This window comes from Echeneis naucrates, chromosome 7 (assembly GCF_900963305.1).
Source record: "Echeneis naucrates chromosome 7, fEcheNa1.1, whole genome shotgun sequence".
Lineage (NCBI taxonomy): Eukaryota > Metazoa > Chordata > Actinopteri > Carangiformes > Echeneidae > Echeneis > Echeneis naucrates.
Window position 1 is genome coordinate 11,393,376 of NC_042517.1, and position 12,323 is coordinate 11,405,698.

The following is a 12,323-nucleotide window of genomic DNA, read 5'->3' on the forward strand; positions in this document are numbered from 1 at the left end:
CACACACACACATACAGACACTTTTACATGTTCATTCACACGTCAACATGCACAAACATTTAATTCTTTAAGTCTTGAGAAAGATAAACAGCAGAGTTCAACATTTCCCAAATGATTTGGTAGCTTCTGTATTTAGAAAATATTCTCTGTGTCATTATATGCTCATGCAGGCTTGAGTTTTATTCTCTTCATTATCATGTCCTATAAAGGAAAGTCATTTGTCTGTTCACCTCAAACCCTCTGCTTTGTAACCATCAAATCCAGCGTGAGGGATGAGTTGTCTCGAAGAAAGAGGAGAAGAAAAATATTTATAATAGATCAGTTTCTTTGCTCTTTGTTGTAAATGAAAAAATTATATATGAATACTGGTCATACTGTAGACTGGGCTGCGCCTGTCACACTCAATAACAGATGATGGCTGTAACAATAACTTCATTAAACATAGTGATTCTGAAACAATTTTGGGTGGATAGTTTGGGAGAAATCTCACTCAGCAACTGTTGTCTCCTGACCCGCTTTAGCAGAGCACACTGCCTTACAGTGTGAAAAGCTGGGGCCAGTCATGCGTTACGTCTATGTGTGTACATATAATCTGTGGTTGTGGGTGCTCTGTTTGATGCCACAAAGGCTTTATACAGTCATTTTCACATGTGCAGTAGATCTTAAAACCCATGAACAGATTGTAAAAATCTTGTAAATGTATTGGCATCCCCTTTTAAGTCAACAAGATTTAATGCAATAGAATAATAAAGGACATATAAAGTGGTATAGCAGCGAGTTCAGTACTGTGCTTTGTATAAATTAGAGTTTCAGACAGGTTCCTAAACACAGAACACTAAAAAAGAACATTTTTAATAGTCTGAATTATCTGATGTTGTCTCATATGTAAGAAGTCCTTTTGTGTAACCTGAATGAGGAAAGCAGACAAAAAATAACTCTTCATCTCTTATTGTTCCTTGTTATTTAGGCTGAAGGGATAGTAAACATGTCTCCAGGTATGGTGTCAAGCATGAGAACCAATAGTTGTTGAAACCTACACCGGGAAGTCAGCTGTCACCACCGAAGTGATTTCCTGTGATAAGAGCTAACTTCAGGAAGCTGCTCGAGTTCATGATGTTCCCAGGTGCAGTTATCTCAGTACCTCTCCATTTAGACACAAACACCAGCCTCAACTGAGGTAATGTAAGACTGACACGTGGAACCACACAGCTTACCCTGAATTCAGTTTCTACAGGGTGGAAAAAGAAAAAAATATATAACTCCACCTTCATTCCTGCTTAGTCATTATCTATGTCTCACAAGAATACAGAGTGAAAGAGTTCAGTCAGCCTCTTAAGTGATCCTGATCAACATGAAAAGTGAAACCCTGATGATGGCCAATTTGGGATATTTGAACTAAGGGGCTCATGTCATGACCCAAAGTGAAAGTTTTCTCCTGTCTTGTCATCAGAGGGGAAAAAAAAAAGGTTTATTTTAATCTCTGGCAGCACTTGAAATAATTTGTAAATCTTGTTGCCAAATCAATAGAGGAATCAAAAAAAATCAAAAAAAAAAAAAAGCAAATCACACAGAAAAGTCTGTTTTAACAACTTTCTGTTATTAACAGAACAAATATGAAAATGTGACAGAAAAAGGAATGTCAAACTTTAAATTGGATTTCATGAGCATGAACAGAGCTGCACAGACTTCAGACTGCTGATTTTGGTCTTCAAGCTCAAGTCCAACAATAGATTTTATTCATCAACACTGTCAGCACAGTGAAGATATACAGCTAAAATAAAGACAATCCATCATGTGATATAAAGGCTCATTTGCATATGTAATGGCAAAAATATTTAGTGTTTGTGTACACCGGTCTGCAGGTCGATGCAGCAGCTGCTTAACACAAATGCGAAGCTGAGGTGAACTCTCTAAAACACAAATACACAAGTTACTCAGTTTTGCCTCGCACATGCTTGATACTTTGAGAGTCTGAAGGTATGACAAAATTGAATGAAACTTGCTCAACACCTTCCTCTTCCTCCTCCTCACATGTCTCTTTTGTCCTCGTGTCTGGCACACACACCTACCAGCTCCTTCTGCCCCGCAGCCACATACACCTGCCTGCACTGCAGGAGCGGGATCATGTTTCAGAGATGAGGCAACATCTGACCAATGAGCTGTGGTGAGAACAGGCAGGGAGCGTGGTGAGAACTCTCCTCCCATCTCTGCTCTCTCTACCTGGGAACCAGTGCTGTCTCAGGGAGGGGCCGCCCAGCCGCCCGCTCTCTGAATGAACACCAAACAAAAACTCTCGCCAACAGGTGAGTTACACGAGTCACTGTTGGTTTTTCTCTGGTCTATTCTTTTTCCCCTTGCCCATCTCTCTTTTTTTTTTTTTTTTCCTCATTCATGGTGAGCACGCTGCTTTACATTTTGGCGGGGATGAAAAAAAAAGAAAGAACATAGAGAGAAACAAAACAGTCAAAGTGTGGGAACTTTTTGCTGTTCCTTTTTTCTCCTTCCAGGAGGTTTTATCAGTATTAACTCTGCTTACACAGGTATTTGTGCACCTGTGGCACAGGATCACTGGATCAGCTTCTTCATTGTGTGCAAAAATAAGCACTGTGAATTACTTTTTATTCCAGCTCTCTGACTGAAAACACATGTAATCCTGTGCTGAACAGTTGTAAGAGCTTAGATTTTCAAAGAAAACTGTATTTTGTTTCAATTGCAAGAAACTGCTCCACTACATCAGAGTAGAAGGTAAAGGGCTACTGACAAAGTCCTTCTTGAACATTTATTTTTTCAGCTTTATGTTGTGTGTGTTTGCTTGTTTTTTATGATTCACATATCATGTGTGTCACACTGGTTGCTCTTGACAGCCATTTGAAAGGCTGATAGTTTTCAGATCTGAATCAGTTTTATAAATGGGTCCAGATGATCCAACAAATCCAACAGTGCCTCCCTCAGTACAGAAAAGAGTAATGCCTTACGGAAACAACATCTAGGAATGGTCTTTGATCTTCTGTTTGCTCACATCTTAAAATGAAAAAAAAAAAAAAAGTTCAGAGCAATGCAAGCTATTACATGCTATTTATTTAGCCTCAAACACAAAACACAACATAAATCATGCAGTGGTAGAAATGAAATCATTGTTCTGCTGTCAAGTTCGAGTTCTGTTAATGTAAATAAATGTTCCTCTGGTAGGATTAAGTTAAGCTGTTAAATAGCAGGTACAGACCAGTGTAGGTTTTTCTCTGCGTGCACAGGGTTGGATGGGACACATACGGGATTACTGGGCTGATCACAGTGTTACAGGACAATAATAGATGGGAAAATGTGCCTGGTCAGGCTCATACTGGTTACACAATGGCTGTATTGTATATGCGTATTACTGTTTCATAGTGGGGTTAGAAATCATGATGTTTATTGCTTATTTGATTGAATGTGTTTGACTGAACAGCCAAGGTTCGGGTGTCCAGGGCAACCTTTCTAACCTGAAAATGACCTGTACAGTGCAGCACAGTACATGCTGGCGCTCTTAACTGCTGTAGTTCCCTCCCCTACAGATGCTGTTGATGACTACTTAATACTACTTATTTAATCATTTGCACACAAAAAAAGGAAAAGATTATTCTTCATATTATTCATCTTTTTCTACATTTCCTTTCTTTCTCAGCGGTGATCCAGACAGGAAACTGCATTGAAGCACAGCCAGGGCCCATGTTGATGTGGACGTGCAGTTAAGGCACAGGCGAAATTCTAAAAAAAATCCAGCAAGTCCAGATTACACAAAAAAATACTACGAGGAGGGATTTTAACATTGCAATTTTGTTTCATTTTAGCAGAAATTTGGGTTACTGTTATCGTTGGGCAATGCAACACTTTGCTGGAGATGTTCCAGAAAATCTCCTCAAGTGCTCTGAATCGCAACCAGCATCACAGTGATACATCCATGCTAATGGAAGTATAGTTGTATGTGCACAAGTGTGCGAGCTTTCCATCAATGGGCCTGATAGTGGAATAGACACCTAAGTGTGAAAGAAATCTCCTCCCTCTTTTACTGCAGCCCCCAGCAGAGCTCCAGCTGAGCTCCAGCATATACTTGACTAGCCAATAAAAATAAGTAAAGGGCTGACACTGCACTTCATTTAACACTGCATGCCCTTCACTCTGCCTCCTACTTAGGCCATTGTCATCCTCAGGGACGTGGCTTTGTTGAGTGGTTCATGTTGTCCATAAACCAAAACTCCAGACAACAATAGGTGGGCAGCTGTTTCCCCGGGCACAGTGTTTTGTGTCTCGCAAGCAGGTGCTTTCTCATGATGTCATGTAGCAGATGAGAAACGTAGCTTGAGTTTCCAGGTTAAGAATGTCATCTTGTTTTGTCCATGTTCTTCTGTTGCCGCATGTGCCCTAAATTCAGCAGAGGCTGTTTTGATCTTATGCTTTGGAAACCCCAGAGCCACAATGCCAGTAAGAGGCATTTAAAAATCACCAAGGACACACTATAATTATAAGGACATTCCTTCTGTCTGAAATTCAGAGTATGTCCAACACAAAAAATGGCTTTAAGCATGTTTCAGTGAAATTAAAGGCTCTGTGTTTGAGGATATAAAACTGACGCTGATTCTCACGAGGAGAGAAAGACAGGAGAAGACAGGCCACTTAAATCATCTGAGAGGGGAGTGTGTAAATTGCTCAGTTGCTTTGACCTGGGTGAGGAGGATGTCCACTCTTAAGAGGATCATTCACACTGAGGTGTCAGGTGTTAGGGGTGAGTTTTGTCCAACAGTTCCCTGGGGCAATGCTCACAGCGGGCCACAGCTTCGTTCAGCCCTCATGCCGGCTGGCTTTTGGTTCTTTTCACTGTGTCTGACTGTCTGTAGGAGAGTCCTCAGAGAGGAAACACAGGAAGCTGAGGAGCCACAAACAATTTTGGTACAAGGCTGGTATTCTTGCCAATAAAGAGCTATAAAGAGTGAATTTTCAAGAAATTCCTTTTGTTTGCATTTGCAGTAATTTAGAAACGTTTCCTTTTGCTCTGTGTTTAATGGAATCACTGGTATCAGCAGCACTGATGAGACGAGGCATGACCTATTTATTCACAGTGTCAAACTTCACCCCTCCTTTCTTCACCTTTCTGAGTGCTCTTTTTTCTCACTCTTTTTGTTCTCTGTCTTTGCTTTAGAGCAGGTCTAGTGGGAAGATGGGCATATTTGCTCACTATTTCACCAGAAGCTGGCAATCACAATGAGCAAATATGTTCATGCAAAGTCACCTTTACTGAGGGGAACTGTGGGTTGTTTGTTAGCGTTGACTGGACAGGATGGGGTTTGGACCACATCTGGTCCCCTTTATAACTGTTATATTTCTTTCAAGTCTGCACGCTCACAGTGGTGAAAGACGCCTTTCTTGCTGCCTATATGGTTTGTCTGCCAGGGTCAAACAGAAAATGGTCATACTCACTCACTTTGTGCAATTCATTTTGGAGTCTGTCTACTGTTACGTAGAACATGAGTAGACAGAAATGAGCATTGAGGGAGACACGTGACGCTTGATAAGTTGCTTCATGCTGGTCCCTAAGTCAGTGATGGTTGGAAGACAAGGGGGAAAAAAATTGTGCATGTTGAGTTAAAGCAAAATGAGCTTACCAGACCGCTTTAGAGGTGGAGAGCCTTACTTATCATGGCTGCAATAATAAACAGTAGGTTAGGATATTGCTTGTTTACAACAATGAATATTAGAAAATGGGTGATGAATTTCAAACTTGGAAATCTAAATCCTGATCCCAGCTACTAAAGTTCAAACACAAAGGATTACCCCGAGCACTTATGTTTGTGAGCATGTTATTTCCTGGACGTTGTCATGAATTCATATATATGGTTGCATGTAAAGTATGTAATACCATCTAACTTTTTTTTTTAAGTAAAATGAAAACTTGATTGATGCTGTGATTTTATCGGTCTAGATTATTTCTAATATTCGAAAGGTGAATGGAAAATTAACAGCAAGAAGTGGATTTTTATCAGAGCTCGAAAAACAAGTTGACATCTTATTGCCCTTTGTGCATGAACTACCCCGATTGGTAGATCATGTCACAACAGTTTGCACAACCAAGTATCTGATCTTTCTGAATGTGCTAGTTCTGCTCGTTTGCTGCAACACTCTACTGCCGTAGACCTTCATAAATGTCTCATGCTTGGCAACAAAGCCAGAGCTTTTAATTACCAGACCCTGACTGGAGGCAGCTACATTATGCATGAATTCAATCCCAGCTGGTTTGGACGAGGTCACTGACAGACTGGACAGGACGGTCTGACTGGTTCTATTGTCTGCAGCAGCAGCAGAGCAGCTCTAGTGTGGACCAAAAGGCCGTCCCAAGCCTCCAGACACTGAATAAGCCCCCTGCCCTTGGTAGAGCAAATGCTTTTTACTACTCTTGCTGTTCACAGTGCTCAAAGCAGACATGCATACTGCAGCTACAGTCTGTCAACGATAAGGAACACCTTATCTTGAATTTTCTTGATGTTCGACCTAATAAACTATGTTTTTAGTAGGTAAAATCCAAGACATAAGATAACACATACTCACTCTGTCAATAAAATGGCATTGGCTTGTCAAGTGGGGGGGCTAAGTAAACCTTGTTAGACTACTTTATGGCACAGTTTAGAAAGAAGTGGCAGTTGCTATGTATATTGCATGCTTTTGCAACCTTTGGTCGTCAAGTGTTAAATCAGATAAATGGTTCAACTTTCAGTGATGTGTGATTTCACACATGCATTGTTTCTACTCTGACTGCATGCCAAGTTATCTATTAGCAGCGGTAAAATTAAACTGGTTGAAATTCAGAGCATTCATCACTATAGTGAGTAGATTCTAACAAGATGAACTAATTCTGAATAACCTGCAGCAGATTTTATAACCCAAACTGAAGTGTTTGCAAAAACACACTTTATAGTTTTCAATGAAAGAGCGCCTTTAGGTCTTTATGTGCTTTTTCCTCAGTGTTTCCATGTTCCCTCCCTGTCTGCCCATGGAGGAAGTGACTTGTTGCCGCAGCACAAAAGCCTGCCACCTAATAAAGTTGGGGGGCGATAGGTAAAAGAAAGCTTACAGGACCAAAGGGTGTGAAAACACTCAGGGAGAATGTTTTTATGGCTCTGTGTTAATTGAAGTAATTTAAAAAAGAATCCCATATTCCTGGAAAAGTGGGAGCAAAAGGAAGAAGGGTGCTGTAAAACAGGTGCTCTTTACTTTTACCCTGTGGGCTTCAGAATAAAGACGGAGCTGACATTTACACATAGAAATGTTATTTCTTCCAAATAGTGTGATACTTCGCATCAACACTTTATTTCATAAAACATACTAAAAACACTCGTGGACTGGTGTTGAAGCATTCACTTGTTTGTACAGATTTTTTCCATCCCCAAAAAAGCAGTGGCGGCAGTCATTTGCAAAGATGGCAGACTGTGTCAAAGTGAATCGAAACAGTTTGTTCTCTGTGCCTCTGTCTTTGTCATTTCAAGGCATCTCTTCAGCTTCACAGCCCAACCATTTTAAGCCAGATCAGACCCTCCATCTCTGGGTTTTGTTCTGTGAGCCTCCTGCTGGAAGTTGAAGCCTAAGACAAAGCCTTGTTTACACTAATGGCCCACTAGGCGTTTTGCCACAGAAACAAATAGCAGTGGGGGGAAGTCAATAGAATTTAACATTTTGACATTTTTCATCCAGCTCTCAAAACCAATATTGACCCAGCTCCCCTGCATGGCTGTCTTTAGTCCAGGACTTTGGCATACAAATCAAGCCAATGCAGCCAGAACCACAGGCAGCCAGTCGAGGGGTGAGACCAACAATAGCCTGCCCAGGATGGGGCTCTCCCACTGGGCAGGCAGAGTGGCCACTGTCCCTGGTCTCAAGCTGGTCCACAGAGGCCTGATGTATGAAAGAGTTCATGCTATCCCACTCGCTTTAATGATTCCATCTGAGAGGGCCAATTGTGTCTGTACTCTAGACCCTGCTGGTGAGTGAGGTGGACAAGTATAAGGGACAGTGGGGGCGCTCACATGTGCAGAACAACCCCATAGTGGGCCAGTACTTCTCAAAGGCCAGATTACAATCAATTAGAGCCTAATGAGCGGGAAGCCGGACTTGTAACCTGTTGCAGCAGGGTAGTTGTTTAGAAAGCTCCCAGTTGGCACACACATCAATAACCTTTGAAATAGCTCAAGACTGAAACCAAGACGCAGCAGGAAGTGTGCGAGTGTGTGTCCGGCTGTATCGTGTCGAGCTTTCCTTCAGTCCCTCCACCCAACCCTTCGTGTCACAGCTGACAGGGGGAGAGGGAACAGTACCACACTCACACACGTTCATCTAAAACCTACTTTGTATGAAGCCTTTTTTTGCTTTCACATTCTTCCTTTAGTTATTTGATCATGATGGCAACAGTTGGGGGATCCAGAGCTCACACTGAGAGAGCAGAAAAAACAACAACACAGGCATTCATAAACATTGCAATCAACAGGTTGTATTCTCCTTCCTAGCATGTGTGTGTGAGAGCATGCCAACATGCTTGCCTATGTGCCTGTGACTGTAAAAGAAGGATGTTAGCCTCCAGCAGAGAAAGGGCAGAAAGTGTGAGCATGTGCTGTGACCCAGCAGGACAGCTCATCCTGAGGCCGCTCTTACCTGCAGAGTCCCTCTTTCCACAGAGCAAGTTCTTTACAAGGCAGGCCGGCCCACAGCAGGGAGACAGGGGATGGTCATATAAGAGAAGGTGAAACAGCAGGACTGAAACAGACGGTCTGCCCTGAGGTGAAATTAGGAGGGACTTGAGGCGGGAGTAAGTGAAAGGAGAACAACACTAAAGTGCGCTCCAATAGTCTTGGGCCTACATGTCCCTGTTTTCAACAACACAAAAATTAGTATTGTGTGTATTTGGTGGTAATGCTAAACACTGTCCTTCTTTGTTACCAGTTTTTCTGGCATGTCACATTCGATATCACAAATTCAAAACAACACATAGCAGCATGGAGGTCATGGCTCTACAATTCCTTTTTTATAAGTTGAACTTCAGTCTGAATCTAAACGATGAAACCAAATGATCAATGTTCTGCTGTTGCTTCAGCCTCAGAAGTTACGAACATAACAAATCAACCTAGGTGTCATGTTTTCATCACTGCCAGTCACCAGTGAATGCCGGTTGAACCTTTTCCTTCTGAGGACAAAAGCTGTATATCAGTGAGTGTTAGTGGGGTTTTTATAGCAAACATAATTGTAATCAGATTAAGGAAACATTGCAGTCTGGCTTTTACAGAAAATGTATAAAATGACTCAGAACAAAAATGTAACCAAAATGTTCCTGTTGTCTGAACCTAACCACAGACTTGAATGTCAGGCAGATGGTAAACTCAAGTTGGAAACAAAACTGGGTTGATGTCAAAACCCACGGTGATTTGACACTGTGACGACTGGCAGTCCAATCCACATTGGTCCCAGCTAGAGTGTTGGTATCTCATGGAAGATGCCATCCAACAATACCGTACCACCCTTCGTTTCTCTGCTACTGTTCAAAGGTAGTATTAAATAATATAATATAATATAAATAAAAGCAGTTTTTTCCAAGAGAGATGGTTCACTGTGTTTACACAACTGCACCATTAGTGCATTACAGCATGTCATTCCGGGGTCAATGTTTTGTTTTGGTTTTTTTTTAGCACTGGTTTGTGCCTCAGAAATCATCATACTTTGCAGGTTGTCTATGAACAGTGTCTTACAAGATGGGTATGAAAATGTCTCAGAGGCAATTTATGTTCTGTGTGCACTGTTTGAGTAAATGCTAAAAACTGTCTTATAGTTACATTTAAATTGCACTGCCTTCTATTAGCCATATTAATTAGGGCGTCAGTCCAGCTGTGAAGCATGTTACACACACTCCGGTCTGGTAACCATGCAAATGTAAAGGTCCTGATTGAATGATCTTTAAGTGAATATTTGCTGTAACCAGGTTTTGTATCAATAAACCCACCCAGAGTCAAAAGAGATTGACTCTCTCCTTTCATGGGATGATATTAAAAAAGACCTCACCCCTTTAAATCTCCATCTCCCCATGCTCACCTTCTCATGTTCTGATTGTTGCGGGAACACTCACAGACCCCGGCTGATCATTGTAATATACGATGCTGTTGGTTTCCTCATGGCAAACAGTTGGGCACCACCGGTCTCCACTGTGCTGAAACACTTTTAATCAACCAGAACCTACTGTGAAGGCCCAAGCCCCACCCGGCTCCCCACCTGCCAAAATGAAGCAGTTCACCTCAGCAACCTCAAAGCAGCAGCTAGTATTTAGTAATATCATGTGGCGGTCCAGCAGCTTCTACTATAATGTACCCACTGACAGCAGTAACTTTGCACAGCAATGGCACCCCCTTCTAAGGTTATATTACAACACAGTGGGAGCTCTGAGGGAGTAGCGGACGGGGAAGGAGTGATTGTTTGGAGGTTCTCAAGACAAGTTGGCATTTTCCCTGGCTACAGTGGGGGTAGGCTTTCTCTCAGCATGTCACGCTCTGTGTAGTTTGATTAAAATGGTGAAGTAGCTATACAGAGTTGCTAAGTATATGGTCTTGTTGTCCCTTTTTCTTTCAACCAGCCGTCACCCTATAGCTTCTTGAGGTAATTTTCTCCGCGATGAAGTAAAGCAGACTGAAAAAGCCATGATTTGGCAACGTGAATTATGTTTTTCTGGAGACATGACATACGTGTAAGATTACAGATTGTTGAAAAACTGCAGAGCAGAAATTTGTGCCTGTATTTACATGGGCGTCACCTGACATTGCAACAGTTTCGCAGCCTGTTGTAGTTTAACAGTCACAGAAGATGAGGTGAAAACTCACAGTGAACCCAGAGAGATCAGTGACATCAGGGGTGTTTCTGGGAGTTGACAAATTCAGGGGTTAAACTCAGGCCATCTGGGGCTGAGGTCAGCGGCCTGATCAGGGTCACAAAGAAAGATGGGTTCAAATCATTTAGGGAAATATCTGGTGTTTTGAACGACCTGCTTTTTTATGTTACGTTAAAATCTCCCAAAGTATTTCATAAACCTGCGATAATCTCAGTGACAATAACAGGGTTATTTTATTTTCTCTGGATAATATTATGTAAGTGGTTTGGAGGCGTAGTAGTATTTAACTTTCTCTTTCATGCTCTTCTATTACTGTAATAGAGCAAATACTCGTAACAACATTGACTTCACATAAATTCCTTTTAATTGGAACAACACTCACATCAGTCTCCTAGTTTCAGTGTTAAATTTGAAAGTCAATTTTTGACTCTAAACATAACTTGCACACAGTTGCCTATGTGGTTTCTCTTCACTGCAAGTATGTAACACAACAAAAGAAGCTTGTTTAGGCTGTTTGTCTGGAAGGACTAAAAGGATAACAGTGGGGGTAACAATGCATGACTGATGAAAGATATATGTCAAGGTAACTTTTACTATTTATCCCATCCTGCCAACTTTGTTTGAAGCCAGGGGGGTTAGGGCAAAAAAAGCAAAGCTGTGTGCCCCCACAGCCTGTGCTGATATTCTGCAGCGTGAAAGGCTTGAGAGATTTTAGGAGCTGAAGGCACTGGTAATGTTGACCTCTGACCTTGCTTGCTTTTGTTGCGCCTCATTAAGCAGGGTGAACACATCAGCCAATACTACTTATTGCCCTTTCTGTTATGGCAACTACCAAGCAAATAAGCTTAAATTTCTCTGTTGCAAACTTCTCATTTGGCCTCTGGCATCATACAGATGAAGAGTCTCTTTCCTTGGAGAGCTGTACTCCCTGCGACCCAGACAAGCGTTGAAGCACTTGTCAGGGACCCACTGTATTGTTGCGTGAATGGTGCAGTCTCAATGCAAATTCTTCCACACTCTCAGGCAGCATTGACTGCATTGACTGACTGGTTGTGTTAATTTAGCAGCCATTCAGTTCTACTTGATCCACAGTCTTCTGGACCTCAATGGCAAAAGGAGTTAAAAACATCTGAAGTGTCAGCGCAAGAATGTGCCATTCAGTTTCGAAAGCGACGCATCATTAACAAATGCCAGACCACAAACAACAAGTTGTGCCTAAATAAACCAGCGAGGTAGGCTCAGCCATTTACCTCACTGTTCAGACTCTGTTCAGCCATTGATAACCTTGTGCATTGAGGGATTTCACTGAAGTCATTTTAGCACAGTGGGTGATCCACAACAACTAGAAGGTGGAAAGAAGCTGCAAATTCCGGAAATATCTGCCTGTTAAATCACAAATTGATTATGGAGAGGCGGTTTTTGTGTAGAGGAACAAAAT